The sequence below is a fragment of the Balaenoptera acutorostrata genome, chromosome 8 (genome assembly GCF_949987535.1).
Source record: "Balaenoptera acutorostrata chromosome 8, mBalAcu1.1, whole genome shotgun sequence".
NCBI classification, from domain to species: domain Eukaryota; kingdom Metazoa; phylum Chordata; class Mammalia; order Artiodactyla; family Balaenopteridae; genus Balaenoptera; species Balaenoptera acutorostrata.
Window position 1 is genome coordinate 8,852,594 of NC_080071.1, and position 23,413 is coordinate 8,876,006.

Genomic DNA, 23,413 nt, shown 5'->3' on the forward strand with positions numbered 1-23,413 from the left:
ATATCATAAAAAGGAATGATCGTTGAACAGAAGGAGCCCTTTCCAAGAGCTAACGGACACAGCTCCAATTTGGAAAGGTCTACCACGTGCCCACCAAAATATAAAAGAAAAGATCCATACTTGGAGTTATTGTCTTATTGAAGAGAGGAGACATTAATTTCAAGAAAAAACAATCAAACAGCATGAGCTTTTCAATCACAACTTTGGGTTATAAAGGATTGTGAAGCAAGTTTTATAAAATTTTAAAGTAAAATGAATTTGAACATAGCATTTGATACCCAGAAAAATATCATATTTTTGTAAGATGACAATCAGGACATTTTTAGACATATAAAGACTTTCTTTTCAAGTAATTTGAAAAGTTTGTTGAAACTGAACTTCATCAAAAAAGAAAGACATATGGAAACATAGGAAGATATGTGGCCTAGGAAACAGTACATTTCCACCATGTCAAGTGTGTTGCAGGCCTAGAGAGGAAAAAAAAAAAAGAGTTCAGATTGAAACAAGAAAACTGAAAAATTAGTGGGAAAAGATTCCAGATAAAAAGAGAATAAACAAAATATAGAATAATTGATGTTAGAAATTCACAAAGATAATATAAAAGCTAAAGACAAAATTATGATAAAAGTTATTGTCATCCCATTAGGAAATAAATAGAAATTTTAAAGGAAAAATATATGTAAGAAAACAATAAAATCATGGTTCATATCTAATGCAAAATAATAAATGGTATAATTTTTTACTCACTAATAAAGTGTAAGAAAAGGGGGCCCACTTGATTTAGTAATCCTGATACCATGTGCATTCTTCTTGGAGGGGAAAATGGACCTATAGAATAGAAATGTATTTCTCACTACTTCATCCAACAAAGAACAGCATATACACAGTGTCAAAATAATCTAAGTACTACTTAGTGGTTTCAGATTTTGATCAACCTTCACACATAGCACAAATGACCTGGTTGTGTTCTGTGAAACAGAACTTAGATGTTGAAATGCTAAAAGCTGTGTTCATTTGATGAAGAAACTGATACAAGCGAAACATCTGGTTTAACCTTAATGAATATTTGGGAGTTCTAAAACATTTTATTGTAATAGAAATATAACTCTTATCTGAATGCTATCATTCTTATTTATATCAAAAGTAAGCCAAATAGGACTTCCCTGGTGGTGCAGTGGTTAAGAACCTCGAACCAGGGCACAGCTTCGAGCCCTGGCCTGGGAAGATCCCACATACCGCAGAGCAACTAAGCCCCTGCGCCACAACTACTGAGCCTGTGCTCTAGAGCCCAGGAGCCACAACTACTGAGCCCACGTGCCACAACTACTGAAACCTGCACGCCTAGAGCTCACGCTCCGGAACAAGAGAAGCCACCGCAGTGAGAAGCCCACGCACTGGAACGAAGAGTAGCCCCCTCTCGCCGCAACTAGAGAAAGCCTGCATGCAGCAACAAAGACCCAACACAGCCAAAAATAAATAAATTAATTAAATTTAAAAAAAAAAGAAGCCATAAAAAAAGAAAAAAGTAAGCCAAATAAAATTATAAGTGACTTCGATTCTGGGTGTCTCCAAGGCATAAATGTCAAACAAGCAGTTAATAAAAGTGCATATACAGCATGGAGCTTATGTGTTAATATGGTTATTAGTTAATCTCCATGCAAAGTTAGCATATATTACGTGATAGATTTGTAAGTATTACACTTTCTATTATGTATACATAAAAATGGCAATGTTTAGGTTTAAATTTCACTAAGCACCCTTGTCACATTTTAATTTGCAATATATCCATATTATATGCTGGAACAGATTTTACATGTGAAAACATATGCTTTTCTATATATATTATATACATTATCTATATAAACATATAATGTGCTACTAATATTACACGTTATATTCTCTATATATTTAAGAGGGAAACACAGGATGTAGCAGAATTCCCAAAGGATGGACTTGGAATGAAATAAAACTAGGTATGAGTCCTGATTCCACAGCCATCTAGCTATATGGACTTAGCAAGTTACTTAGCTTTTCTCAGCTTTAATTTCTTCATCTGTAAAATAAGGATGATAGCACTTATCTTAAAAGGTCATTGCAAAAATTAGAGAAAAGACACGCAAACTGCGTAACATATAATAGTAATTTTCTAAATGGTGCTTATTGTTACTCTTATTATTAAGACTGCATATTTACCAATATTCTATTGGCATCATGAAAATACAGTGAAGCTTATGTTGTTAGTGGTTTTACTTCTAATTTTTAAATATTCATGTTAGTCTGAAATAGACATAAATCACATGAATAATACATTTAGTAAAATTATCACTTAGGAATCTTAATTTTATAATTGGAACATACCTGCAATGTACAAAATCCAAGAATTTTAATATGATTATTAAACTAGGGCCTGTTGAGATCACTGCAAGTTGCCCTCACTAAAAACTCAGAGACAAAGATAAGTCTTGATAATAAGCTAGTGTTGCCTCTGACTAGCAACAAGAATTGAGGGGTCAAGCAATATCCAAGAACTGTTGTCAACACTGAGCAATAGTTTCCTATGAGAATAACATTACTGAAATGTCAGACATCCCAGAGATTATTGCGTTGATTTCTATTACTTTCTGTACTCTATTTCTTAAAACAAAACAAAATTTGCCTTCTATTGCATTCTAATTTAAGATACAAAGTGGAAGTTCTGCAAATGAGTTATTGCTACCCAATTTCTTATCAACAGCTGTCAGTCACAGGAGTTTGGTGGAGTGAAGTGGCCCCTAATTCTCCAGCAATGTGAAGCTCCATTCTCCCCGTATAGTGCTGGGGGAGACAGCATATGAATCATGCAGGTGGCAGCATCACTGGAGGCTCTCGTGATTGTGTAGATCTGAAAACTGTGAATCATTAACATTGTTGTAAATGTCAGTTGTCAGACACTCAATGTCATCTGAGACTCTACTCCTGCTTTTTTGCTAGATCTGCCATTGCCACAGGGGTTGTAGGCACTGCATTAAGTATTCATCACTGGGGTTGCAATTCTTTGATGGTGTTGGAAAGAGAATGTGGCCAGTGTATCTCTATGCAAGCCACTTGGTATGTAGAGTGAGCAGTACTGCAGGAACCAGATAGTCCTGATGCATGCCGTACTGCCCAGATAAGAAGGTAGCAGTAACACGTAGTTTAGCTCTATTTGTTATTCTTCACCTGATAGTTACCTTAATTGTAGACTTTGATATTAAAAATTCTCTTGTACTCTAGTATTTTATGCCAGGGATTGGAAAGAAATTGATTTTGTAGAAGCACAGAATTCTTTAGATGTAAAATACTTTAGCAGCCATCTTTTATAGACTGCCTTCATTCATTTTCTCTTGTCACTAGAAAGGATACTGAAATTTTACCAAATAATGTGACAGATCTTTTGTAAACAATATTGACTAAACTAACAACTAAGCTCCAAATATCTATTTATCGGCAATTTAAAAAATGACAGTTTGGTTTATAAGACAAATCAACAAAACTCCTGGTCATTATTCTTTACAATTTTAATCTTAATGTAAGCATATTTTAAGGATATAGACTGTGCTCAGTAAATATTGGAGGAGAAATCACTCTCATCTATGTATGTACGTATGTGTGTATTATGTATGTATTTATCCCTCTATCTAGAATATATGTAATATAATTATACCTAACGTAGAGGTGTCAAGTAGTTATTTCAAGGTTTTTTTCTATCTGATGTCAACCTTCCAAAATAAAATGTAATCACAGTAGCAATAGTTTATTCCCTGGGTTCAGTTACTAAGGATTTATAAATTTCCATGCATTTATCTAAACCCTTAGTAACTTGAATATAAAGAACCTGATTGTTTAGCTGACTTTTCCCATTTCTATCTGTACTGTTGAACACAGTATTAGCAAGACCAAGGTGACTAAAAGAAGCTGGATGTGAAATTACCCAAATCAAAAGGAAGGTGAAGCTCATTTTAAGTAGTTCCTATCATTACAACATCCTCTGTTCTAATGCACCCCATTTTTTCTGATGGCACCTCTTCCATCCTAAATTCCAAATGCTCTAATGCAGTCCTGACTGCCACAGAATCTTTTTTATCTGATGTAATAATGTCTCTGAAGTATAGATTTGGTAAGATATGTTAAAAGAGGAGATTTGGCACTTGAATAGCTAGACATTTCTGAGCCCAAGGAAACTCAAATGATGAAGAGATAAAAATCTATATCACTCTTCAGATGATATCATGGACATTGCAATAATTATATGTCTTTCCAATAAACCTGTGAGATAAGATTCTCCCAATAGTACAGATGAGAAATGTAAGACCAAAATTGTCACAAAATTATTCCTAATTGGTCCCTTGTAGAGCCAGAATTCAAAACCCTACTTTTTATTTTATCTTTCCACTGAACTACAACTACTTCTAACCTATTCTAGAATTCATCCTCTGACCAAAACTTATACCTAAACAATATTGTGTTGCACCATGACTTAATGTTCCTATTAGGTATATAGTATTTGTCCATACATAATAGGTGTCTCAGAAGCAGCAAACAACATATAAGGGTAATTTTTCATTTTTTTAGCTATTCCAAAAGCTAGTACCCTGTAAGTAGTTGAAAAAAATCTCACTTAAATCAATACTGATTTCTAGAATTATTTTAATAATTAATTTTAGCCCAAATATTGCTCAATTGGTATTCTGATAATCATTGCTGCTCAATCAAACTTGAAGCCTAATCATCAAGTTATTTCATCAAACCAATGTTAATTTTTAAAAAATTGCTATTGAGGCATAAATACAAATTGCACATATATAAAAATATCATTTGATACATTTTGACATATGTGTACAGCCATGAAACCATCACAACAAGCAAGATAATGAGTATTCCCATCACTCCTGGAAGTTTCCTCAAGGCTCTTTGCAATTGTATGGGGGTGAAATTTGCCACCCCAAAACGTGTCTCTTTAGCATGAGGATTAATTTGACTGTTTATAGTTTTAAGAAAAAGAAGACTGCAGAAGTTTTCTTACCTCCCCCTTAACTGCCTAAAAGAATTTAGATAAAGGGCATTTTTCCAGAATAGAGCTATCCCCCAAGATGCTGCAAAGAATATGGGCTAGATACGGCAGGGGAAATTCAACAGGGTCTTGAGATCAGAGTCCACTCTGTATCCCGTTGTCTCTGCAGGGCCCAGCAAACATTTGTTTACCAAACATTTGCTTTTCCATCTCCTTGTGAATTGCCTTCCTCCCCTTTGAAGTCCCAAACCACTGCCCCAATGTCCTGTTTTGTTTTGTAGCTGAAGATGATGATTTCTGTCATTTTGGTGAGTTACTCAATCTTCCTGGGTCTGGGTCCTGGAAGACCATGTGTACATGTTATTAAATTTTTGTTTGATTTTCTCCTGTCAATCTGTCTCATACCAGCTTAATTCTTGGCCCAACCAGAAGAACCTACCTAGAAGGGTAAAGGAAAATGCTTTCCTCTTCAATGCAATCCATCCTTTCCTCCAATCCTGCTTTCTGTTACTGTAGATTAATTTTCATGTTCAAAGTCTTTACATAGGTGGAAATATACATTAAATAGCTCTTTTTTTTGCATAGTTTCCTACATGCAACATAATGTTTTTGAAATTATTCAATGAGTAATGTGTATCAATAGATTTTTTTCCCTCTTTATTGCCGAGTAGTATTCCACTGGACAGATATAACATAATTAGTTTATCCATTTACCAGTTAATGGATATTACGGTTGTTTTCAGCCTTTGGTTATTGCAAGAAAACTACTGTAAACATTAAAGTACAAAACTTAGTGTTGATATATGTTTTTGTTTTTGATTCTCTTGGACAATTGCTGAGAAGTGGAATGGTCAGGCAATATGGTACATGCATGTTTAACTTTTTATGAAACTTCCAAATTGTTTTCCAAAAGGGTTGTAACATTTTATATACCACAGCAATGTACAAAAATTCTGATTGCTTCATATTCTCACCAGTAGTTGGTATAGTGACAATATTTAACTTTAGCTATCTAATGGGTATGTTTAGTATCCCATTGTGATTGATATTTGTATTACCCCGATGACTGTTAATGGCAGAACATATTTTCTTGTTCATACTGCCTATTGGTAAATCTTCCTTTTTACAGTATCCATTCAAAAAATTTTCCCATTTTCTTATTCAGTTGTTTGTCTTCTTAAAATTAGGCTGTAGTTTCTTTGTATTTTATACACACAAGTCCTTTGTTTGACAAATGTGTTACAAATATTTTCTCTGAGTTGGTGACTTGCCTTTTTATTTTCTTAACAGTGTCTTTGAAGAGCAAATTTTTAATAATTTTTGTAAAGCCAATGGCAAAAAATCAGGAAAGATGTAGTTTAAATGAATTATCTGACTTTTGGCCTTCTTGTTATATCAGTTGGTGAGAGATGAGTTGTAATGACCACCTACAGAGGCACATGGAACCCCCCCACCCAAAATTTCAATGTCAACACTGATGACACCACACACACACTGAAAGGGTATAAAACAGTTTATTGTTTATATAATTGAGGTCTCTGGGGGAGATCAGAACAGGCGTCTCAAGCAGATCCAAAATGTTTTGAGGGAGCAAGGAAAAGGTCTAGGTTTTTATTATGGTTAAGAGGTGGACTGAGTTTTTACAGATGAGCAGGAACTTGAGTGATTTGAGTCTCCTCCCCGTGTCAAAGGAGGGAGTATTCAAGCTTTCTTATGGTCTTGCCCAAATGTGGGGCACAGAGGGAAGAGGGAGAGGTGAAGCTTAAAGGCTGTCAGCACACACCAAAAAATGGTGTCAGATTCCTCATTACATGGGTGTTAAAATTGTCATCTACAATTGTGCAATTTTAACTATTTCTCCACTTAATTATCTCAATTTTTGTTTGAGTCTCCATTTTTAGGTGCATAATTAGTCATAATTTTATGTCTTCTTGAGTATCAAATGTTCTGTTTACCTTTCTTAGTACTGTTTGTCCAAAAGCTATTTTATCTGATATTAAAATATTGACTTTTCTTATGCTTACTGTTTATTTGCATTGTATACTTTTTCCATCTATATAATTTCAACCTATTATCTTTATATTTAGAATATGTCTCCTGTAGACAGCATATAGTAGAGTCTTGCTCTTTCTACAATCTATTTATCCCTGCATCTTAACTGGAGTACTTAGATCATAACACTTAATGTAATTAATGACATGTTTGAAATATGTTTACAATTTTATTTGTTTTATTTTTTCCATCTGTTTATTGTTCCTCTCTTATCTCCTTCTTTCTTTTAGAAAGAATATTTTCAACATTTCAATTTAATTTAAATATTGGCATTTTTGGCTGTATCTCCTAGTTTGTGTGTGTGTGTGTGTGTGTGTGTGTGTGCATTTGAGAGAAAGAGAGAGAGATTGCTCCAAGGATTGAAATGTACATACATAACACATTTTATAGAGTACCTGTAGAGCCCATATTATACAAACTCCCATAAATTATAAAACCCTGAAACCATATGGGAACCTCTACCTCCCTTCCCATTGATCCTTATGTTATTGTTGTCAAATATACAACATTTACATAAACTGAAAACCTCATCAGGAAATGTTATTTTTGCTTTAAACAGTCATACATATTTTTAAAGAACTTAAGAGGTTAAAAATTAGTATTTTATATTTACCCAACCATTTACCACTTTGTTGTTCCTCTTCATTCCTGAAGATTCAGGGTTTCCTCTAATATTACCTCCCTTCAGCTTGAAGAGCTTCCTTTAGCATTTCTTCTAGAACATGTCTAATGGCCACACTTTCTTAGCTTCCCATTATCTCAAGATGTCTTCATTTTGTTTTATTCTTGAAGTATGTTTTTATGGGAATGAAATGTGGATTGACAATACTTTTATTTACAATTTTAAGATGTTTTCTTACTATTGTCTGACCTCCATTGTTTCTGATGACAAATCCAGTGTCATTTGAATTACTGTCCACCTGTATGTAAAGTGCCATTTGTCTCGAACTCTTTTCACAGTGTTTCCACTGCTTTTGGTCTTCAGCAGCTTATTACATGCGTGCAGGAGTGGTTTTCTTTGAGTTTATCATGTTGAGAATTTTTTGAGCTTTTTAAATTTATAAATGTATGCCTTTCATAAAACTTAGGATATTTCATCCATTTTTTCTTCAAATGTATTTTCTGCTTCAAACTTACTCTTCTCAGAGTTCCTTCTGGGACTCCACAGGTATATTTTTTAGACCTTTTGATATTGTCCCACAGGTTCTTGAGGCTATGTTCAACTAAAATTTTTTTTTTCTCTCTGCTTTTCAGATGAGATCATTTTTACTACTCTATCTTCAGTTTCCTCATTTACCTACCATCTCCATTCTGTACTGAGGTTTAGTTAAAAATATTTTATTTTTCAATTCTAAAATTTCCACTTGGTTTATTTTTATAGTTTTTATGTTTGTGCTAAATATGCCTATCTGTTCACTCATTTGTTTTTCCTTTATCTCATGATGTATAATTATAATAGCTGTTGTAAAAACTCTGCCTCATAATTCTAGTTTCTGAGTTATCTTTTCTTATACCTTGCATGGCAGGTAACATTGGATTATATTCTGGACATCACAAATGCTATGTTGTACAGACTCTGAGTCTTGTTATAATCCTCTGGGGATTGTAGATATTTTTATTTTACCCATTAATCAATACTAAATCAGCCTGATTTTGTTCAGACTGAAATTGTGTCCCTTCTCCTTTGAGCTATTGCACTTCAAATCTCAGTTTCATTCTCTAAGTCTTTGCTATGCTGATTTGGGTCCTATCCATGCATTCATAGTTCAGGGTCCTTCTGAGCCTTGTGTGGATGACTCAAATCTCAGTTCAGTTTTCAAAACCTTTATGATTCATAGCTCATGGGTTAAGTTGAGAGTTGTACGTGGTCATACCAGAATTCACATATCCTCTTCTCTGAATCTTATACCTTAGGGATTCACCTATAACTTTTGGTCCACAGGGGCCCTTTATCCTGCTTATACTGTCCTTGGTTTCTTTAGTTTTAGTCATGAGTAAAAAGAAAATAGGGGGAGACTCATTTGCTTCTTTAAATTTTGTACCCCACCCCAAAGTTTCATTTTGTTGTTTACTTATTTGGTATCTTCAGGTAGCTGTTGTTAGTTTTTTAAAATAATTTGTCTAAAGGTTTCTTTTGATGGAATAGATGGGCTATAGTGGACTTACTCTATGAAGCCAAAAATGGATCTCTTCAATGTTACTTTTGATATAAATAATTAGTACCTATAATATTTACTTCTGATTGTGCATGTTATATTGTGATTTTGAATGTTATATCTCTCTCTAAATATTAGAGAATAAAATAATTATATTCATCATCTCATTCAGGTGAAAAAATTAACAACTTAAATCATCTATCCTGTCCAAGTTGCTTCTTGTGGATTACTATCTTGTTTCATTTTAATTTTCTCTTTTAATATCAAAGGAGCCATTCCATGAAAAAGGAAGTGATGAGTGCCTCAAAATCTCTAGCTTTCACTTAGCAAGTTAGCAATAGTGAGTTTATCCTGTATATTTCAGTGATCATGCATTCTTGAGAAAGTCTTACTACTCTAAATGTAATAAGAGTTCATTTCCTACTTTTACTATGAAAATGTCTCTACCTATATATACCAAATGGAAATCTGTTCCTAGATATCTAGGTTATGGAGGTGTTCAGTTGAAACCACTGCAAAACAGAAAAATACATGCATAAGAAAAGTGACCCTTTTCAGATACAGTTAAGGTAAGATGAGTATCCTGAACAATCTCAAAGAGACAGATATCAAATTTCTTTTTTTAATTTGTTTATTTTACATATATACACATGTCTGTGATGCTTGAGGCCATCAAAACTTCAGCTTCTTGTTTGAAGGTTAATTTTAATAGGGCCCTGTGGGTACCTGCCCCCATGTCAATTTGCATGGCTGAATAAATCTTCATATACACATCTCTTGATAAACAATTTCAGAGTTTCTCAGCCTGTATAGTCACAATAATTAACCTAAAATTTCTGTTGTCACATAATACCATATTAGCTAAGGGGACAGGGAAACATCTGGACCCCATCATCTATAAAATAAGTCTTCACATGATGAAATTTCTATTGTTTCCCTCAAACCATTTCTTTTCTAGGTTAAGCAATTTCAGTTTCTTTCTTCATGGTCTTAATTTTCCAATACTTTTTTCATGTTCATTCTTTCCACTGCTGGATCCCTCTTATTGATTATTGAAGCACCCTGTTGTTCTGGATTTGGGTAATTCTTCCACATTTTTTAATCTTTTAAATAGGCCCCAGGTAATGCTTCACATATTCTGAACCTTGTTTATCTCTGGTTTTTACAGGTTAAGTTCTTGTTTATATATCCACTAAAAAGTGTTCACTTACCCCTTTCTTTTTCTCAAAAGAACTACATTGCTGTTTAAAATATTATTATAGAATCACAATCAACTTGTGACTAAAAAGAAAGAAGGAAAGGAGTAGTCATTACAAAAAATAATTGCACTTGCAGTAGTTCTGTTAAATGTTTGCCAAGCTGACTGAAATGTATGACTTACAAATGTATGTTTTGAATTCCCTCTTCTGTCTGTAAGGAGACTTGAATTTAGCACAGACGTTCTTCATAGGAAGATCTGCTATTACGAGGAGGGAATGAGAACTGAGCTGTTTATAAATAGTTATTAGATAGATGCAGCTTAAGAACAGCTACTCATAGTAAATAGAAAAATAAATTCTGAATGGCTACAAGTTCTGGCTCATGGCAGTGCTGAAACATGTATAAAGGTTGGGGAGAATTGAGGCTCTTAGCTCAACAATGCAGGCCCAAAGAAAACTTTTTGCTTGAAACATACCCATAATTGGGACAAAGTTTTCCAACAAACATCTGGCTTAGAATACTATACCAGCTTAATTTGAAGGCACAGCCTAAAATGAGATTCAGTGTGGACATGAAAAGTCCCATCTTAATATTTGAATCATTACAGCCATAATCAGGGAAAATAAAAATGCTTCAACAATCTAAGTTTCCTTAAACCTACAAAAACCTGGGCTGACACTGCCATTTTAATTGACCTCTTCCAAGAAAGAGGGGGAAAGAAAACAGCCTGCGTATGAGTCAATTCGGAATATCAGCCCAGACTTCATTTTAACAGTAAATTGCTAATTTTAATTATACAGAGACAATTTCATTACTTCATTTTGTCCATATTATTTTCCTTCACAATTATATTCTGTACCTTCATTGAATAAATCAGTGCAATATGATGCACTATGAAAAAAATCTGTCCTAAATTATAGTAACATGAGGAATAGTTCTACTATTGGAAAAGTTTTGTGTTTCTTCCTTTCAGGAATAGAAATTACTAGAGATAATTTGATAGGCTTTCAATTTATTATTTCATCACAACAATGACTTGAGGCTATTAATTATCTGACTGCAGAATAATTTCATACTATTATTTAGATTCAAAGTCCAAAATAAATATATGTAAAAGATAGATTAGTTCTTATTGGTCATAATGAATCACTGAGATCCTTGGGGGCAGGGGCTATATATTTTTCACTTCTGCATTTCCAGTCTACTCTGGTGCTGGGACAATGCAGAACATTCCATAGAAATGATTACTAAGTAAATATGTAGCCGTGGTGATGTTTTCTACTGCAAAAAGTAATGATACTTTTGAGTTTAGAGTTAAACCTAAAAACAGTAATTAGACATAGGAAAAAAACTATGTATATATTCAAAGCCCCTTGCAAAATAATTTATTTTCCTCCTACAGTGTAATGCCTAGTTATTTTTTATAGTCCAGTTTAAACTCAGCCTGACAGTAGCTCTCACTGTTTCAACCCACCATGATTAATTTCTAATGTAGCACAACTTTGACATAAATGTAATGAGGACAAATGACAAAAGGGACCCAAGAATCTGACTCAATGGAGAAGTTATTTCCATGAGAGGACACTTTCTTTCAGTTCCTCTTCGTTTCCTTCCTGACTCCTGCCTCTTTACTTCCTTTGAGGCTACCTTTTATGTGTATGACAAACTCAAACTGTTCAGCCAAATAATCATTTACTGCAATTCTTTTGCCTCCTCAAGCAGCACCATCAACAGGTATCTAGGAAAAGACCTATATCGGTTTCACTGGCACTGAACATTTTTAAGAAAGAGAAATCCTAAGTAGTAAAGGGCTACAAAATTGAAAACTACCATTTTTCTTTCTTTAGAAGAATTCAGGACTGTGGAAGAACATCCCTGACACCTTCAGCAGAATGCTTCTTTTAATTAGTGTTTATGTTACATTATTAACCTGATTCAAATTCTAAAATCAGTTGTTATTGGACTTTTTAAATTATGGAGAGAAATAATGATTTCTGGATAGTCTTGTGCTTAGCCTAGTGCTAGGGAGGATCGGGTGTAAATTGTTATTGAATAAACAGATACAGATTTAGCTTTAAAGAAGTTCATGGAGGGAAAAGAGAAGCAAGAATTTTTTTTTTTATAGATATATATCTCCAATGGCCATTTTGACTCTTTCTTTTTTTTTTTTTTTTTTAATTAATTTATTTATTTATTTATGGCTGTGTTGGGTCTTCGTTTCTGTGCAAGGGCTTTCTCCAGTTGCGGCGAGCGGGGGCCACTCTTCATCGCGGTGCGCGGGCCTCTCACCATTGTGACCTCTCTTGTTGCGGCGGAGCAGAGGCTCCAGACGCGCAGGCTCAGTGGTTGTGGCTCACGGGCCTAGTTGCTCCGCGGCATGTGGGATCTTCCCAGACCAGGGCTCGAACCCGTGTGCCCTACATTAGCAGGCAGATTCTCAACCACTGCGCCACCAGGGAAGCCCCGAGAAGCAAGAATTTTTGAGATTCTAGTTCTCTTTAGAGTCATGAAAGAAAAGAAAATGTGTCAACCAAGAGGAATCAGCATTAACATGAGTCTCTCTTCCTCATAGCTTTCTCCTCTGTTATCCCAAGATTTCTGCTTTTAGTAACCTGCTTAGAACCATTATCAACAGAATGCAAGGTGAGGATTGTCATGATAGGGACAAGGTATGATAAAGTTTCCTAAAATCATACCACTGTGAGATACTTATTTGGAAAGTCTCTTCATTGCTGAGTTAGTCAGTATTCACTTTTTTCCTCTAAAATATGGCTGTAGTTGTGATGAGGTGCACTTGAATTATGTTTCACATTGAAGAATGTTGACACCCTAATTGATAACTCTCTAAAATTTCCGGACATTTCAAATATCATTTTTTTTGGAAGTTCAGCCATGTTTTTAACTAGTGCCTTCTTCCAAAAAGAGAATCATATGAAACTCCAAACCATTATGTGTTTACACCTGCCTTTGCTATAGATTTATTATCTCCCCCAGCAATATGGACAAATGATGAGAGCATATGATCTGAATTTAGACTTTCCAGCCAGGGACTCAGGATTCTAGGAGGGAATGCTTCTTCACCTCGATAATTATTATCCCCATCCAGAAAAGTCATGAAGTTGAGAGTAACATTCTAACACATAAGTTGGCATTATGGAATGCTTACTGAATGCCAGGCAGGCTCTTTGCTAAATACTTTACATGAATGTTCCAATTTAACCTCAGGGAATTATTACCATAGTCTAACAAAGTATTTGCTAGCATTATCCTCATTTTACTCGTGCAGACACAGAGGCTGATAGAGGTGGAATGACAATAGTCACAGGCTACTAAGTATCATAGTTTCAAACACAGACCTGTGTGATTCCAGAGCACACATTCTTGTAAATACTTCACCTCCTGTCTCTTCCCTCCTCCTCCACCTCACAATGCTGCCACTTCAGTCAGGCCATTGTACATTATATTTCCTTGATTATTGCAATAGTTTCCCAACTTGTTCCTCTTCTATCACTGTTTCTACCTCTTTCCAGACCTAAGACACCCTCCGTGTTGCATTATCTTTCCAAAATATGAACATAAACATTCACTCTCCTTCTTAATATCCTTTTATGAATGCCTATAACCTACAGAATAAATATCAAATACTTCTAATCCTATTAATCCTGTTTATTCAATGGTGCCCTGAATCCTTCAATGGCTGGCTTTTCTGAGAAACATCGCTGCAGGTGGTCCCATACTGCAGCCTCTCGTATCTATGCTATGGACTCTGATGAACACTGTTGTCTACTGGCAGGCACGTGACTTCAGTGGCAGATGGCCTGAGATATCTGCTCTCTAGGAGCATTTTATGTCATGGGCAGAATCCTAACCAATTCTTTTTCCTGATGATTTTTAACATGGGAAACACAGAGAGAGATGGAAACAAGTGAGTACCATTGAAATCCAAAGACCTACATGGAATACATTTAGCAGAAGCCATAAAATATAAGGGAGTATATCTTGAGTAAAGGGAAGTTATGAGCAGGAAGGAGAACCAGTCAGCAGTTGCTTGCTAGAATTCAAAATGTAAAGGCAAAGAGAAGCTGAATCCTAGGAGCGTAGTAGGCTATCAAGTCAGCTCTCACATCTTAAATGTTGTTTTTCTTGTGAGTCCTGATATGCATCTGGTTGAGAAGGTTTCCCATGCTCTCTGATGGCTCATTGTATCCATTTTTATTTCTTAATATATTATTAATATAAACCCCAATTGCATAATAATTGTGATTTGATATTCTCACTCATCTTTAATAATTGGACCCATGCCTACCTGTCCAGACTCAACCACTACCACTCTTTTCAGTCACCAAAGGTCCACTCATAACTCAAGAATTTTCCTGAACACACTTTTCTTTCCCATGATGTTGTTTTGTTGGACTACCCATTCCATTGCCTCCATTCATTTTTGAAATACTGTTCAAACATTTCTTCCTCCTCTTATCATGTCCTGATACACTTAGGTGTTCTTGCTGTTGTGCTCCAGAGTTACACCTGACATTGCCTCTAGACTGTGAACACTTTGAGGACAAGAACTATGTCTTTTTTATATGGGTACTTTTAGAAACCAGCACAATTCTTATATAATGTGTTTAATCAATATTTGATGAAGGAAGAAAAGAGAGAAGAAAAGAAGGCAGGCAGCTAGGAAGGAAGGAAAGGAGGAAAGAAGGAAGGAAGGAAAGAAAGAAGGACATTATGAAATACTACATAGTTGCTCATTAAACAGCTTTGATACACATAAATGCCTAAAACTTGGTTTTCCTCTTCCTTTTTTGTGAAGCTGATAGAGGTGAAGTAGAGCCTTGAGTATGTGCAACAGTACGAAAGTAAACGAAGTGTTTCAGGAAAGTCAAGTAAATTCTTAAAGAAAAGAGAAATTAATAGAGTTATAAGTCAGGTGCATGTCACAATATGTTCTGAATCCCAATAATTCCAATTTTTAAGTTTAATCTCTTAGCTCCTAAACAAAAATTTCAGATAATTTTTCTTAGATCAAAGAGTATAGATTTTTAGTAAAGATGTTTCCTTATTCAGACAGCTCTCCTTTATTAGACAAGTTTTGAATAGGCAAATTTAGTAGTATCAGCAGGCATGGCTGGCCCTGTCTCCTTCCTGGATTCCTAGAAAGGATGTGTGATATACACACTGCAATGTGTACAAAGGAGCCACAGCTTTTGCCCTGAAATGACTTAGGAAATAAACTTGACTATCCCCTCCCCCTTTGATTTTACTAAGGTCACAAGGAAGGTCATGGAGACTCCTCCATAGCACTGAGAATATAGAAATAGACATTAGGTCATGTGTAGACAACATGGTGATACCATGGTCTTCCCATAAGCTGGAAGTGTTCTGGTCAAATTAGAATATTAATTGCAATTTGTCTTCAAAAACAAGAGCTACCAGTCAACTGTTCTAAAATTAAAATTGTCTTTTTGAAATGGCCAATGGTGGGCAGGATTGTGACCCCATGATCATTGTCCCCTGGTGTTTCACCTGTGAAAATGTTACATTATATGGCAAAATCGACTTTGCAGATGAAATGAAGTTTATAAAAATTAAGGTAGAGAGATTTTCCTATGTTATTTGGGTAAGAATACCATGAACCTTTAAGAGCAGTGAGGCTTTCCCCGCTGAAGTAAAAAGAGGCAAAAAGATATGTGACTCGAGGATAGGAAAGATTGGAAGCATTAAAGGACTCAACCTATTACTGCTAACTTTAAAATTACTGAGGACACAGGCCAAGGAATGTGAATAGACTCTAAAAGCTGAGTAAGAACTCAGGATATGCAGCAAGGAAACAGGGATTTCAGTTCTACAATAGCATGGGACTGGATTCTGCCAAAAACCGGAATGAGCCTGGAAATGGATTCTCCCTTTGAGCCTCCAGAAAGGAATGCAGTATTGCCGACACCTTGACTTTGGCTTTGTAGGACTGGAAGCATAGAACCTAGAAGAGTCCAATCAACTTCTATTAATAAACAGGTGCTGTTTTAATGTGTTATGTTCATAGTAATTTAATATGGTGTCAAAAAATGCACACCTGACCATACATATTTTGGTGAGTTATAATGAATGATTCTTTACCACAAATTAACTCCATCAAATGCCTTAGTGTATCTTTTCTAATTACTTTAACTTGCATTTGCAGAAGTTTTGTTTTTAAAATTCTGCTATTATTGTGTGTTGTTTTTAAATGTCTAAGGCAGGTATTTGGTTACATGTGTTTGAAAATGTTCTAAGTTAAAATCACCATGGTCATGCTCTGTGACTTGAAATTTGGTGATATAAAAGCTCATTCTACTCTATTTACATCTTTGAAGGAGAATCTTATCTCTGTACCCCAAACTCCCTTGGTGCATCTCCAACTGGAGACCAATTGTCCTCTGTCCAGGTATATGTCATCATTAGGTCTTGTGCATTCTCGCACTGATGCCAAATCAACTTCTAGTGTGGCTTATTGGTAAAGCATGTGGACCTGTCCTTGACATATAGCTTAATTTAAAAGCTACACTCCAAGTAACTTCTGAGGGAGAATGACCTCAAATTCCCTGCTCATCAATACTCATAAGAGATTAAGCGCGGGAAACATTATTTGTCAAAAATTAGTCAAAGGACAGGCAAACTATCCATTCTTGTAGATAATCCAAAAATCTATTCCTTGATTCATTCAATAATTAATTCATGTTTGTTTTCTATTGAGCACCTACATTGAGGCCAAAAACTGTTTTGGTCATTGAGATTTGTCAGTGGACCAAACGCACAAATCCCTGACCTTTGGGAGTGTACAATCTAGAAAATAAACAAATATGCTAAAAAGCCACATCCGTTAATGTTAAGTATTCTGAAAAGCAATAAAACAGGGTAAGAGAAGAGAGTGTGAGGGTCAGGGGAGGTGTGTGCAGAAAGGCAAAGCCTTTCTGAAAATGTGGCTTTTGATCAGAAACCTGAATGGAAGTCATGCAGTTTACTAGGGGAAGAACATATCAAGTAGAAAGAACAGTAAGTGCAAAGGCCCTGAGGTGGGACCATGCTTGGCATATTCAAAAAATAGCAGAGTAGTCAGCATGGCTGAGAAGAAGTGAGCTTGGGGAAAAGGTTGAGATAATAACAGAGATTCTATCAGGTAGGGCTATACAGGCCATGGGAAGAAACCTGGATTCTGCTTAAAATTTGACGGAAGCCAGTGGATAGTTTGAAGCAAGGTAGTGACATGATCTGAGTCATTTAGTAAGTGGTCACCTTGACTACTAAGTAGAGAATAAACATAATAAGAAAAAAGGTAGAAGTGTTCTTGAAAAGAGGTCACAATGGCTTAGTCCAGGCTTATGGCAATAAAGAAGTGAGAAATGAAACAATTAAAGGCACCTTGAAAGAAAGCATAATAGAAGTTATTAGCGTGAAATATAAAAGAAAGAGAGGAATTAAAGGTGACTCTCAGGTTATTGGCCTTAACATATTAAATAATAGACTGACTTTTTCCCAAGTAGGTTATCTTAGGGAACGAGCTGATATGGGGGTCAAACCAATTTTTCTTCTTTGGCATGTTAAATTTGAGATGCTTATTGAGCCTATCAGTGTCAATGTTGAGTCTGGAGCTCAAGAGAGAAGCCAGTGATAGATACATTTTAGGACGGTCCATATAAAGATGATATTTAAAGTCACCAGGCTGGATGAGATTACCAAAGGAGTGACAGTAGTCAGGGAAAGGGAGAGTTTCACCAGCCGAATCCTTTGAGGAAGATCCAGCAAAGCAGTCAGAAAAAGAGTGGCTTTATAAGAAGCCTGTTGATATAATATAGAGTTATTCTCCACGAGTTGAGCTTTAGTATTAAGCTACTGGTGAGCACTGGTTGAAGTTCCCATATTGTTTTTGAAGCCCTGTGATAGAAAGTTGTTTCTGGTCTGAGAACCATGCCTGGTTGTATTTCTCCTGAGAAATTATTATCAATATTATTATGGATGTTGTGAATCACAAAACAGTTTGAAACACCCCTTTTCCACTTGCTTCTGAGAACATTCACTAAACACTCCGGCAAATGTAAAGTTCCTGAGGGAAGACATTGTATGTACCAATCTCACTTCTGCCTTCATCTTATCTTTCCTACTGCTATTTTACCTTTGTTCTATTCCCTGAACCATGTATTCTTTAATTTTACTTTATTACATTGTGATATTACATATTTATGTAAGTTATATTACCTCCTCTCTGGAACAAAAATAAAACAATAATATATTTATAGATAGTAGAGGACAGATAGGTAGATAGATAGATAGATAGATAGATAGATAGATAGATTTAAACACATCAAGAATCATATATTTCAGTGGCATTTTGCAGGAACTGTACTCCTCGGTGGTGTTTTGCAACAGAATACCAGCAGGTCTGGGTCTCTGGTAAAGAAACTCACCGCTGGCCAGTCAGTCTATTGCGTGCATTATAGTAAAACAGATGCAAGTTACAGGCCATAGCCCTCTTTCCTATACAATTAACCAGTTGCCTTTATTTTCTCTACACATATTGAAATCTAAAAACTAGGCTGAAGTAAACATTAGGCAAATTTCTACAGTGAGTTTGACTTCCCTTGAGCCATGTGCAGATGAGCTTATTTTATACATATATATTTATATAAAATCTGCTTTCATAATACACATTGGTCAAAATGCCTTTGTCTGTTCCAAAAAAAAAAAAATCATATGTGCACTCTACCGAGAAGTTCTGACAGCTATTTTTCACTGTATGTTCAAACAAACAAAGGAGACAAGAAGAGAAACTAAAGATTATTTTTAATGATAACAGGCCAAAACCTCACCTCAGAAATATACATGCATAGGAATTGTGTACATGTCTGAGGGAGGCTCTCTGCCACTTGAAATCAAATTATTTTTCAAATGAATACCATCAAGACTTAAGTTAGGAGACCCTTACATCGGGCCTCTTTTATAATACAGTGAAGTAAGGGCTGGGAAGTTAGGATTTTTACCAACCTATCTTTGATTTCCACTGAGTTTCTCGCATCACCCATTTAAATCTGGCCTCAGTTGTGCATCCTTTAAACATCTCCAGTTATAAGGTATACATTTCTTGCAAAGGGTAGGGTTGGAGGAATAGGGTAAGGGTCACATCTAACTCCACACTGTGGGCAAACTCTTTAATGCCTCTTAGGCCATGAATATTCAAAGTTAGCAATTGATCAAATCAGTTATCCAACACGTGGGGAAGAATTCAGACTGTCATAAACTTAGATTAATCCTGGGGATGAGAGTTTTTATTTCTTTACCAGGTAATTCAGGTCACCATTATAATCATTAGGATGCTTTAGTCTGCATCCCTCATTAAGCAGAAATAGTTTCTCCTTTATGGCATCTGTCACACTACACAGATCCCTTGCTACATGCAAGCTTGGAGAAAATATTTCTTTAGGTCTGACATGGATGAGGCACCCCTTTTGTGACACATTTTTGGCAGAGAAAACCAGCCTCAACAAACTAACTTCTTGCCAGGAATAGTGTGTACACACCTACGACCTCAAGCCTTATTACCACGCCCAATGATGATAATAATTTTAAGAACTGGGAATTATAAAGGCTTGCTTGGCAGCCTTTTCGTATTGTGAGTGATAAATCAAACTCACTCGGGGCGCTTGCCAGCAAAAAGTTCTTTCTTATCTGAGTAAATATATGAGGGTGGATCTGATACAGGCAAAGCAATTTGGGTAGAATATCATGATGGGTGCAATGGGTGGGCTTTTGTATTTTTTTATTGCCTTCCTCATTTGGGGTTTTGGGCTCACACTCATTTGTCCACAAGCAGTGTCTGTGGCTTTTCCCTTGTGTAGCAGATTTTTTTACCTTTTTTTTTTCTTCTATATTAACCAATAAAAATAAGAGAAGCATTTTCTAAGCGTATCTTCCATCAGCCATTCCTCTCCGTACGTGCATTGTAGAAGATTGCAAACATGAAGCAATGTTTTTCAGTCACCCTGTTTTCAGAAGTGTGTGAATCCCCTCATTTCCTCCCTTTTACACTGAGCTCTCATTTGGATGCTTATAGTTTGCATTCTCAAATGCCACCTGTTGAAAATAAAAGTCCCATGACATTTGCAAATTCGGGTTCATCCTGGTTTAGCTTTACACAGCAGTCTAATTTCACAGTGCTTAGCAATTACTTTTATTAGTTACTCCACCCAACAACCCTATGATGTCAGGAACTTCATCTCTTCCTCTGTCTTGATCTCTCCCTCTCATTCTTTTTCTCTCTCAGTCTCTCTTTTTTTTACACATACAAACACAACAAACATCCATTTATTATCCTTTGAATTATTTTAGTGAATCTCTAAATGTGTCCCAAAATATTCCATATGACTATAAATAGCAAATGTCTGAAAAGATATTCTCTGTGTGGATGGGAGCAGCTGAGGCACAGGGAAATGGAGATATTTTTCTAATTAGAAATGTGTTGTTTTAGAAACAAGTTACACAGGAAGTTAGAAAACTTACAGTCCTAGCTGTGTGGCTTTTAGCAATTCATGATTTCTCTGCCAGCCTCAGTTTCCTCCTTGGTTAAAAGGAGGCAAGTGAATGAGGAGTCCTGCAGTGTCTCAGACATGTGGCTCTGTAGTTAGATTTTCCAGGGACACATGTGAGGTCAGGGAGGGATTTGTCTGGGGACTCAGAGCCAGCCCCCAGGCACAGTGTTCTTCCTGCGGATCACACACTCTCCGATAATGAACTGAGGGGAGGAGCCGTGAGGCTGCATGTTTCGCCAAAACTGGCTTTGCATACTTAAAATGCACACCCCATGAAAAGTTAACTTTGTTTAAAAAATCTTTTTTAAGCTCTTCGAGATTGATTTCTTCCTGTTATTGTTGAAGACTTGCTTTCTATGGTCATTTGGTAAATAAATAGCTTTAAGGAGGAAACAAACAGCCGTGCTTTGATTTTCTTCTGCCGAATTTATATGTTAAATTTCAGCCACATCGTGTACTAAAAGCTTAGAGCTTCAGATGGTTATAGGGAACCAGGAATTCTTAAAAGGGGCAGGGCAGGATGTCCTCTGCCATCACTCACTGAGTCACAGAAGACAAATGCCTTTTCAGGAGTTCTGTAGTTGTGATTTCACTCAAGTTCCAGTGGTTCTCAACCACTTCTCTAAATCCGAATGAAGAAGCAGACACCAGGACTGTGTGAATTAAGATGAAAGGCATTCTGATTAAGAGCTGAAAGTGGCATTCGCTGTGAATTCACAAAACTTTGCAGTATCATCAAGATATTCAGTACACAGGGAGCAGCATATGCTCAGAGACAGGAGAGAACCCCCAAACCACACACCCTCTCCCATGCCCAGGTAGCAGCCCACCATATTTGTATTTCATTACAGTCTATTTCTTTTAGCATCTCTGCCTCCTGGTCAGCCACCTCTGTGTCTCTGGAAAGGAAGGCCTTCCACAGAGCATGCTCCTTTTACAAGTGCTGTGACAAGATTGTGTTTCCATTCCAAAGAGTTAATCCCAAAGTGAATTCTTTGCGTGTGTAATTTAATACTTCATAACTGCTGAAAATTGGAGTCCACATAATTTATTTTCTTTGGTCGGGCACATTTGCCTCATGCTTGGCCGGGGCTGACTTCAGAAAGACACACCTAAAGCTCTCAAGTGTCCCAAGTGGCCCATGTCAGTTGTACAGAAGGATTGTGGTACTTGGCCGGAGCCCAAGGATTAGGTGTTCCTGAGAAGGTTTTTTTGGCTCTACAAAGCCCTAGCATGTCATGGGAATAGGCTGCACTCCCTTTTCCCCCTTGAAGGCCACATATCAACGGGATATCTAACCACTCAGAGACAGGCTTTACACAAAGGTATACATTAAAATAAATAGAACATGCAACCAGAAAGAACCGAAAGAGAGGGAGGAATTGCTAAGTGGAGACAGGAAACAATTGCTTCATTGTTGGGGCCGCGATCTTAGAATCGCAGAGTGCAGCTCCATCTACAGGACTGTTTGCAAAGCTGGAGCTTTTGGCTGAAAAGGCAAGACAGAACTTTGCATGCCATTTTAATCCAGCTCACCCAGCACGGGCTTTACCTAACTCACAAAAACCCTACTTTTTACTGAAAAATAATTGTCCCTCTTTGATGAGAGGAACTGAGAGCACAGCCTAGAGATAACAAGTGAGAGGGGAAAGCTGTTCAAGGGGGCTTTCATTTAGCTCCTGTTTCTTACTTTGGCAGTAAATATTCTTCTCCTCCTTGCAATACTCATTTAATCTCTTTCTTTCCTTTTCAACAACTTCCTCTCATTTGGTTTCCTCTCATTATTCTTCGGTTTGGGAGGGGGCATGTGTATTTTCCCTATTCAAGCAAAATAGAAGGCTGTGTTTGTTTGAACACCCTTCTTGTACTTCCTGGCAAGCTTTTGACTCTAAAGAAGGTTCAGGTTTTTAGGTTTAAAGGAGCTGAAAAACTTTAAAGTAATAATTAAAGCCAACTCTGTAAGTGCATGTTTTCCTCCCCCCCCCCCCCCACTTTATTTTAAAACCCTTGTCTGCCAGTGCAGTGGCTGCTGTCTAATGCTATTTCAACAGGAGACCTGAGTTTCAGGACAAGATCCAGGCCATAGGGGAGACTTGATGGCTCGGGGAATTAGTAATGGGATTTGGAGTCCTTCGTTTCTAGGTCACTGGTTTGAATACAGCCCAGGTCAGTAACGACTGAAAGTTGCTACCACCCAATGCCTGCTCTTCCCACACTGATCTGAGGTTGCCCGCCGCTCGGTCCCCGAGTGCCTGTGGCACATCTGCTCTAATGGCATTCATTGACAAGTTGGCTCTTAGAACTTAGGCCTAAATGTGAGGCAGACCACCTCGGCCACGTGCAGAAATAGTGGCCACGCTCTGTCTGGGCTGCCTCTTCAGGGGATAATACAGAATGAGAGAGAGAGAGAGAGT